The following is an 11,041-nucleotide window of genomic DNA, read 5'->3' as shown; positions in this document are numbered from 1 at the left end:
CGTGCTACAGAATTTAATTTCCATCGCAGTAATTGATCGGCATATTACAGCAACAACTTCAGTAGCATCACAGACATGCTCGCCAGTTGCCGCTGGATTTCTCCCACCGCACCATCCAAACCGAGTACCTGGTCTACCGGCCCGTCCGAGACACCAGCTTGAGCACATAAGTGTTTATAAATATCTCCAGAGCCCAAGGACATTGAATTCTTTGCCATCTTGACTTCAAAGAAGAACAGATATGTAGCAGGGTGTATTGAATCTCACCGGTTTATGACAAAGTGCAGACGTCCAGCTACCACTGTATCTCAAGATAACAAGACGTCCTACCCGTTTTTACATCATTTATTAAGGTGGTTTTTAATATAAATAGTAGCTCATTCTGAGAAAGAAGCACATTTTGTTAGACAATATGACAGCTTGAACTACTGGTAGCACATCCTGAGCGGGTAGGACAGATTGTCAGAACACCGGCAGTCAGCAATCTTTTGCGGCACAACCACTGACTGATAAAATGGCGGTGGAAAACAACAGTGAATCATAAGATGAGAAGGAAACCCCTATTAAGAAGGATGTCAAGAGACAGTGGTGAGGCAGTCGAAAGCACAAAAATTAAAGAGTCCAAACTGATTTTGTACCACTGGACGCAATAATTTAGCTCTCAGAAGGTAAGCGATGTAATAATTCAGCACCACTGACGTGGACAGCTCAATGGGATCAGGGTGGGCAGCCGACATGAACGACACAGCACGGCTGTTTTGACAGTGATATTCACATATGTAGATGACTTGGTAGTATCTGGACATAAAATAAGGATGCTATTTGTAAAATGTATACATTCTCATTCAATTTGTTAGCTCAGTAAATTGCTATTAAAGGGTAGTTCACCCAAAAATGAAAATTCTCTCATCATTTACTCACCCTCATGCCAGCCCAGATGTGTATGACTTTCTTTTTCTGCAGAACACAATTTCAGGATTTTTAGAAGAATATTTCAACTCTTTGGGTCCATACAATGCAAGTGAATGGTGACCAAAACTTTGAAGCTCCAAAAAGCACATAAAGGAAACTTAAAGTAATCCATAAGACTCCAGTGGGTTGTATATGGCTTCTGAAGCGATATGATAAGTGTTGGTGAGAAACAGTTTAATATTGTATTCCTTTTTCTGTCACATTCTGAATTTGAAAGTGAAAGTGGAGATTTATTGCAAAAATTATTGAAATATTGATCTATTTCTGCACCCAAAGTGAGTGTATCGCTTTAGAAGATACAGTATATTAAACCACTGTAGTCTTATGGATTACTTTTAACTGCCTTCATGTGCATTTTGGTGTTTGAAAGGTCTGGTCACCTTTCAACTGCACTGAAACGACCTACAGAGCTGATATATTCTTCTAAAATCCTTTGTTTGTGTTTAGCAGAGGAAAGAAAGTCATACACATCTGGGATGTCATGAGGGTGAGTAAATGATGAGAGAATTTTCATTTTTGGTTGAACTATCCAAACTATGATTGACCGCCAATATGTTAATTTTTCATAATATATTTTTTTAATTATGCATGCTATTAAAAGTGTGTATGCTATGTTGCATTAGCTACTGTAGTTCCAACTTTCCCACACATAAAATATTTAAAGCCAGAACCACAACGATATTTTAAAATTGTTAAAACAAAACATTGGAGCAATAATTTTTGTGTCGTAGCTGAGACTGGCAATAGCAGAGAAGGGCCTTCAGGGTGAAGAATATGATGTGAGTCTACCATTGAGTGAACATAATGAGCCCTGGTTCATGCGTCTAAACCTCACTGGAGAGGTTCCTGTGCTGGCTCACAAAGACATCTGTGACTCCACACAGATCATGGACTATTTGGAGCAGAACTTCTGTAATGGTAAACACTTACAATTACAATTGTATCTATTCACAACAATTAAATTCCAGATTTTAAGAATAAAAATGTGTGATGCATCATATATGCAAAATAATTAAGGACAGGTAATGATGATTTAATAAATGTAGGAATAAACTCATAAAATCCTGTACCTATAAACACAGTTAATGAATGCATTTAAAATGCCTCATTGTCATTACGACTGGAATGGCGGCATGTTGGCTGATATTTCCATGTGTTGGGGGCTATAATTGTTTACTACTGCAAGTTTATGTTTGATTATGTTTTGTGTGGCCATTTTTTCCTCTTTATGAGTGTTATCTCATTTTCATTTAGCTATGTTTATGTTTGCAATAAGCTGTGTGAGTTAAGCATGCCTATGCAGAAATTTGGATAGCAAGACAATGGAAGGTGAGTTAATATAAGATGTCTGCTCTGGAGTGTTACTGATCTCAAAATTTTTCATTGCATAATTTCTAAGTAAATTTTAATGGTATACAATTAAGTAAAATATACTTTTTTTTCATGACAAAATATTTATTGAAGTGAGAGAGTAAATTTAACTTAAACAACTCTGCAAATCTGATGGAATGGTATTGATGGTATTTAAATAAGCTTAGTGAAATGTATATATATATATATATTTATAATGAATGTGTAACTTTAAGTAGAAAATTAACTTCGGACTTCACAAAACAAGAAGTTGACAATCATAACAACAAATTAACAAATAAACTTGCAAACAGTGAAACCACGCAAGCTCATTAATTATTCAAGCCCAGTGCATGCTGGGAACAACACCTTCGAATAGTTACATAAAATTTACTTATTTTATTTACCTGTGAAATTTACTCAAATTAGCAAATAAATATGACAAGGTTTTCTACTTTAGGATTGATACATGATGAAGCTATGTAAAAATAACATTCTGTATTTACCTATGAGCTAAAGCATTAGTTTTTACATGTTTGGATTAAAAACAAATGTAGTATTTACTTAAAATTTTCAAGCACACGCTTAAAATAACTTCATTCAATGTTGAAAGTACTTAATCTTTTTTGTTATATTTACTTCACCACAATATACTTTTTTTTTCCAGCAAGAGACATTGCCAAATACATCAAATGGTCTTGAATTTGTTTTCTTAGAGCATGTACATATCATCTAGATCACTATATCATTTACAATGCCAAGAAACTGATTGCTGAACTTCATCTAAGGAATCTTATGAATGAACAGATACGTTCTGTATCTCTTTAGAGTAAATTGTTTGAACATGATAACATGAAGTATCTGAAGAAACTCCTGGGTGATCTAGAAAATGTTCTGGATCAAGTGGAGACAGAGCTGCAGAGGAGAGTTGAGGAGACACCAGGTTTGAGAAGCTTCTGATATTATTCACAGTTGTTACTAATAATCATTTAATTCTTAACAGTTGTTGTTGTTTTCCCTTCTTATTACCTGCTTCTATACTGAATTGGAGCTTCATTCAGCAAACAGTTTCATCAGAGTCAGTGATCCACAATAAATAAATAAATAAATCAATTTTATTTTCACAAATGATGCCTACACATTAAACTGCCGTTGAAAAACTATTTTGTTTACCAGGGCCCATTTCCGGTGCTCATTAAATCTGTACCTCCATGGAAAGCAAAGTTAACAAAACATCTCCATTATTTCACAAAACAAAGGTTAATAAATAAATCAAAACGTACTCACAATTCCTAATTAATGTCACTTGTCAAACTGTATTATTCAAAATTGCGTTACATACTAAAATGGCCATAACACTGCTCATCACACTTTCCTCTCTGCCTTGCCTTGCCTTGCCTTGATGGCATTCAGCAGACTTGGCTCTGTGGAGAGTTCTTCAGCATTGCAGATTTCTCCCTCGCTGTCACTCTTCACCGGCTCAAGTTCCCGGGCCTGTCCCGCCGGTTCTGGGGAAATGGGACCCGGTTCAACCTGGAGACATATTATGAGCATGTCTTGAACTGGCCCACCTTCCGCAGAGTGCTTGGACAAGTCAATATCATCCTCGTATCCGCTGTGCTACCCACTGCATTCAGGGTGGCAAAGAAACTAGGTCCAACCTTTGTAGGTGCCACATTGTTGATTGGATTGCTAGGGGGCGCCACTTACTTGGCTTTCCATTATTTCAAAAAGAGACTTCTTGTATCTTGAGACAGCTATTGGGACTCATTCCACATTGTTCGGTCTTTGTAAATTTATTACATTTGACTTATACAACAATTGTGAAAATTGTTGGACAAGAAGCAATTGCAATTGTTTTTTTGCCATTATAATAAGCAAAGCAGTTTCATTAAACTGTGATTAATGGCTTCACTTCATACTGTAGGATCTTTTATGGCCAATATGCTCTTTGTGCTAGCAGGATTAAAATGGTCCTCTTTTGTTTACTTTGCGCAGTTATTTCTGCTTCACTGGCTGTGTTGATTACTGTGCTGGAAAAAAGAATTTCCATTTGCCCAGCATCAGTTATGTATAATCCTACATCCTTTCACATCAATGATGTATTTAGAATGGAAATTGGTGTCAGTTCTTCCCTGGTAAATTGAATTCATTCAAAAATGTTTGAAAAATCAAAGGATATACAATACTTTATACAACAGTCCTTTCTCCGTACAAAAGTCAAATATAATAAAGTGTATTTCTCTGTTATGTTGATGTCTGTTTATGTTTTGTTTGAAATCAGTAGACCTACTGCAAGAAAGTTGCATCTTTGAAGTTAAACAGAGGTATTGCATTGTCCAACAATAACGTAAAGGGATAGTTCATCCAAAAATACTTCTGCTGAACCCAAACAAAGATTTTTAGAAGAATATCTCAGCTCTGTAAGTGAATGGTGGCCAGAACTTATAAAGGCAGCTTAAAAGTAATCAATTAGACTCAAGTGGTTAAATCTATGTATTTAGAAGGAATATGATATGTATAGATGGGAAAAAGATAAATATTTTAGTCCTTTTTTACTATAAATTCTCCTCTCTGCCCAGTAGGTGGCGATATGCACAAAGAATGTGAATCGGCAAAAACAAAGCAAGAATATATATATATATATATATATATATATATATATATATATATATTTAAAAAGAACTTAAATATTTATCTGTTTCTCACCCACCCTTATCATATCGCTTCTGAAGATATGGATTTTACCACTGGAGTCTTATGGATTACTCGCTGTCCTTTTCTACATATCACGGCACCGTTTTGTTGTCTATTCTGCATAATGCGGCGCCTCATTTTAGCTTAACGCGGCCCATTTGGCTGTTCTCCCGATGGCCAGTCTGCCCCTGATCGGCCCCAAAGTGCGTCGGCCCACCGGGAAAATGCCCGGTATGCCAGATTACCAGTCCAGCCCTGTCTGCATCCTGTGTCTGTTAGGATATAGCTGCAGGCAGAGGTCCAAAAAGGGACGAGAGCTTCAATCCGCAGCAAAGATATAGGGAGCCCCTAACCTAACCCTTTCCTTAACCCTAATCGTGAGTGGAGGTGACGCCCCCTTTTGGAGATGGCACAACCATCTTTGGAGTAACTCCGCCTCCTTATAGAATAACTCCCCCCTCTTTTGGACCATTTGGAGAACTCCAGCCTGCAGCTATACTACATGATCTGGTAAATGGAAAGCCTCATTGATGTTGTAGAGGACCACAGTTACCATGAGATGGCAGTAGCCTAATATCCTGTTCCTTCAAAGACTACAACTCTAGAGGGCTAGTTCTAGTGATCTTTGTTTGAGTGCAGAACTTCAGATCTGATTGCTTCGTGTGGACTAATATAAAATCCAAAACACGATCATGCAGCTGACTAAATAAACCACATGTTGAAACTCTAAACAGTTGCATATTTCTCAGCTGATTGGACATGACATCTTGCCATTCAGTTGTTTAAAACTCAGCAGGTGTTTTTTTTTTAGGAATTGGCTTCTTCTCACCTTCCAAAATGTAAAAGATATGATTTTACATTGTAGTCCTTCAAATAACCAAATAATTTTACTGGTGTCTGGTGTGGTTTCATGGATTGCAAATATTGCAAATGTCGTCATACCAAGGTGTTCTGGCCAAATTTAAGATACAGTATGTCTCACATGATTCTTGGATGAGCCATTATGCTGGCTGGCATTAGATAAATGAAAATAGAAAACCAGAGTCTTTCTATGAATACACAACATTTTTTATAAGCACCATGCTTTGTGCACACCTCTGATGCTGACGTGGTGAGCTTGTTTGAACCGTTTCCCATTTTACATTTGTATTCTTAGACTAGTTTTATCTCAACAAAAAGAAAACATTGAAATCCAATCGCACTTCTTTAATGTCACAACAAACTTGACTTGTTTGGCCATTATTGAGATAAACTATTGTGCTACTCACAAAACAATTGTACTAGTTTAGCTTTTAAGTAACCTTAATGTTGAGGAACCATTGCATTTATACTAGTAAACCAGGTTATATTTAAAGGTGTCCTTTTTATAAAAACCTTTAAGACTAAAGAAATGAAAAGTACTTTTGGGTTTTAAATCTTACATGAGATGCAGAATCCAGTCTCATAAGTGGCCTAAAATCTCCAGGAAAACATACAAAATGTTTGCGTGTGCCTTTAAATCCCTTGAAAGAAGGCAGAGATCAGAAGCAAATTTTCACAAAGCAAGCCATTTGTACTGTTTCTACACATATTACACAAACAAACTCACAATCAGAGCCTGATTGCTATTTTTTTTGTTATATAAATATCAGTGTGACTGAGTTTTGGCTACTTAAATCCCCTGGATGGTCCAGGACCAATTGATGCAGTTTAAATTTGGCTGTATTTGAAACATCTGTCCTGCTTACTTTTAGGGAGGAGCCAATTCATGCCCAGCCCAACAAAAGAGCACAGTGCCTTGGAAACTCTAATAAGATAGGCACTAATAAGACAAAAGTGAACAGGGTAAAAGAAGTGCAGAGTAGATTAGAAATAGAGGATTTTGGCCTGGGGAATAAAGTAAATATCGTCCCACACAGCTCAATGTGGAGTGGCAACAATCCCGGTCTCTGAGAGGGTGGGGTGCATGGAAACTTCCAAGGTGCTTTTTTGCACCAGTTCATCTTCGCAGCCTGAGCACCGTACAGTAGATTAAGACAAATGCTGAAAGTGGGCAGAGAATACTGTTTCCAGAGACAAGTATGATATACACCTACAAGTATATCATAAGTATGCTACACAAGATCCCCAGAAATATTGCTTCATGTGGCTTTGTCTGTAGTCTGTCACTGGCACATGAATATATGTTTGATGATTTTACTGTAGATGTATCATTCACCAGCCTTCTCCATTGGCAATTTCAGGATATGATGTCTGGTGTTTAAGTTACAGCTTTCATACCTTAACTGTGAACGTTGTCAGTAAGCTTTCCCAGAGGTGAAAGACTGTAAATTTCAGATATGTACATCTACTTACGGTTCATTTTGTCAACTTTTTGGAGTACACTAATACATAGATAGCCTCAGAGCAAATAGAGCACAACAGTGAACACCCACTTTTTTTTTACCCCATCTTGGTTTCAGAAGTGCTGTTTCCATAGAGATTTCATAAAGTACTTCATAAAAGAGTTCTAAGCCATGAACCAAACCGGCCAGCTCTGAGGTGAATCACAACATTGCAAACTTTGATTTTAAGCATAAAACGTATTTGAAAATCAGACAATAAGACAAAGGTACAATATTGTGCACTTAACGTCTTTAAAGATATAGTTCACCCAAAAAGGATAATTCTCTCATCACTTACTTTCACATATGTAGTCTCAAACTCGTAAGACTTTCTTTCTTCCGTGGAACACAAACAAAGATATTTTAATGGAGATATGATGTCTATTGGTCGATACATTGCAAGTGAATGGTGACTGAATTTTCAAGCTTTAAAAAGTACATAATGCAGCATTAAAGTAATCCATGTGACTCCAGTGTTTTAATCCATGTCTTCTGAAGTGATCCAGTTGGTTTTGGGTGAGAACAGACCAAAATATGACTCCTAGTTTCTAGGTACGATCGTGATTTCAAGCTTGATTACACTTCCTAGTACTTGACACATGTGCAGAGCACTACATGGCACTAGGAAGTGTAATCAAGCTTGAAATTATGATCGCCAAAGAGACTGATGATGTCAAGATTTATTGTGAAAAAGGAGTTACATTTTGGTCTGTTCTGATACAAAACCAACTGAAACACTTCAGAAGACATGGATTAAACAATTGAAGTCTTATTGATTACTTTTATGCTGCCTTTATGTGCTTTTTGGAGCTTGAAAATGTGTTCACCATTCACTTACATTGTATGGACAAACAGAATATCATCATCAAAATATCTGCATTCCGTGGAAGAAAGAAAATGTAATACGAGTATGAGATGACATAAGGGTGAGTAAGTAATGAGATAATTAATTAATTACAATCCCATGAAGCATTTCGAATGATGTAATCGAAATAAAAACGATGAAAAATATAAAACTACTAATTTAAAATGTTGATTATAGGTATGAAATGTAAATATTTTTGTTTATCGCAAAATATTCAGATATATACAATTAGTAGTTTTAGAGTTTAGGGCGACCGACTTGATTGTGTCATTCACAGTGTGGGAGTGGGCAGTCACTGGTGGGATCTTTTGCCACAGATTGTTTGCCGCAACCCTCAGCTTGTTGGATTTTCTCCCTCAGGATCATGAATAATGTACTTCTTCATCAGGAATTCCACAATTAAACATGCTTTTTAAAAATGTAAGTTGAAATAATGCAGACTGATGACTTCTGCAGAAGCATACACCATCGATTACCAACCTCAGAGCTCATGGTAGGTCTGCCTTTAAAGGATTAAAAGCCACAAAATATACACTTCATTTGTTGGTCTAGTTAACGTGTTTTAGATAGCATGTCAAGTTAAAAGAGTTTAGAACTCTGCACTTTGTCTAGCTGTTGTTGAATGGAAGACATCCTGTGTGAAAAACCCTTTACTGTAATGCAGCCTCCCAGAACTATGGTAACTGTGTCATTAATGTCCACTAAGCAATATTGCATAAGACCCTCAGACACAGTAGTGGATGACGTCAAGCAATTTAGAAGAAGATAAAGAAAAGCTTGTCGGATTGTCACATTTGGCGTAATCTCTTTGAATTCAAAGAGAAAATTTCTCTTAAATGTGTTGGCTCATCAAAAAAAAAAAGCATTTTCAAAAACAAGAGCCTGTCTTCCAGAAGTTTCTTTCAGGGTCTGTTTTATGGTATTTACTGATTGGCTTGCTTAGAACCTGGGTTGTTGACATAAGTGTTCGAATGGCCCCCCTGCAAGTTTGAAGACCGTAACTTCACGATGAAATCTGCTGCCATCATCCATCTGTACATGTGCTCCTCAAATGTTTAAACAAGCATTGCATAAACACAAGCACACAGGCAGAGAGGGGAGCCAAGTAACCACGGCTAGGCCCATGCACTGTAAAGCCTACTCAACGGGATTGTCTCAGCCAAGCAAAGCATACCAGCTCATTTTATATCCTTAATTAATTTTTTGAATGCGCAGAAATGAACTTGTTGCCTCCACTGCAAAAAATCACTGCTTCATTTTGGAATGTACTGTATGATACCACCTCATTGTTCAAAATACCATATTTTTTATTGTAACACATTGCACATTATATAAAAATAGTTTTGGCATTTACGACCACACAGCAGCTACCGAAAGTTCAGAATGGTATACTAGCTTCTAGTTACTTAATACTGTTACCTAAAACTTTTTAAATATAGTAAGTGAAATAGTAGGCAATATTCCTAGGCATACAGAAAGTGTTCATACAGCACAGTATACAAACTCTATACTGCAGCAAAGATAAAAGTAGTATACTGCAGTAATATGCTATTCCATGGCCATCATTGCTGGTTGAAAAGCAATTTTTTCGTGTTGACCGTAGTTAAAATTCTTAACATAACTGCAGCTGGGAATTGGATAGCCTCTGTCCAAACTGACACAAGCAATGAAATACTACACATTTTAAATATGTACAAATTATTTCATAACCTCAGGCATCATGCAACCCTATAAACCTGAGTCCACTACAGTTAACTGATCTTTAAAAGCCATTTTTAATCAGTCACATGATGTTACATTCAAACCACCATGGTTGACCGTTGACCCTTACTCATTATTCTATATGGTTGTCATATACACATATCATTGTGTGACAACATAAATTCAACATGGCTGATGAAAATAGTGATGCACCAACAACCTCATGAAAGACCCCATGAAATGGCTTGACGAGAACAGTTTTCTTTCCTGCATCGACACATTTTCTTTTGAAACAGGAAGTTTGGTTGGGACATCTCAAAGGGCTCATTCTTTTATTTTTGTATTTTCTTCAAATTGCCAGGCTTAAGTTACGTCATCAATATTATTTTTGTTCCATTTTAACAGAGGATAAAGACTGTCAATTGTAGTAGACGTAGTGTATCTCTGCTAAAACTCAATTTAGTCAATATTTAGGAGTACACTAGCATTTAGATGACCTAAGAGAAAATATACATAGACTAAAAGTCTCAAAAATCTATTATATTTCATAAATACAGGGTTAAAGTGAAATACTTATCACTATTGGTTGTATATTCAGTTCAAGGGAAACACAAGAAAAAACATTATAGGATTACCCTGTTCACTTTTGTCGTATTTATCTGATCAGAGTTTCCAAGGCACTGTGCTCTTTTGTTGGGCTGGGCATGAATTGGCTCCTCCCTAAAAGTAAGCAGGAAGGATGTTTCAAATACAGCCATTATAGGACTAAATTAACCTCACCTTGTTTCAGTATTGAAGTACAACTTAAATATTTAAGTTGTCTTTTTTGAGAGATTCAGTATGTGTGTTTGTGCCTGTTAGAGTGATGGACAGTCTTTTCACCCCTCTTCTCAAATGCTTGTCTCTGTGTCGCGAGGTTTCTTTTAGCCAAGCCAGTGTTTCAGCTCTCATGCTCTGGTTGGGTCTCTGTGTCTCCTCTCACCAGCCTGTGACTACTCATGAGTTTGCTACACAAATATGCCAAGACCATCAGTGTCCAGCAGCTTTGATTTATAGCGGCTTAGGCCATCTCAGGCTTTGGGTAGATACTAAC

The 11,041-nt window shown here is 36.8% G+C and overlaps 1 pseudogene; it reads left to right on the top strand.

Annotated features, from left to right (window-relative positions):
• Positions 1 to 514: 514 nt before the first annotated feature.
• LOC127634141 (ganglioside-induced differentiation-associated protein 1-like) lies at positions 515 to 4,074 on the top strand (annotated as a pseudogene).
• The last annotated feature ends 6,967 nt before the right edge of the window (positions 4,075 to 11,041 follow it).

The sequence above is a fragment of the Xyrauchen texanus genome, chromosome 41 (genome assembly GCF_025860055.1).
Source record: "Xyrauchen texanus isolate HMW12.3.18 chromosome 41, RBS_HiC_50CHRs, whole genome shotgun sequence".
Classification (NCBI taxonomy): Eukaryota; Metazoa; Chordata; class Actinopteri; order Cypriniformes; family Catostomidae; genus Xyrauchen; species Xyrauchen texanus.
This window is presented reverse-complemented; position numbering and strand designations above follow the sequence as displayed.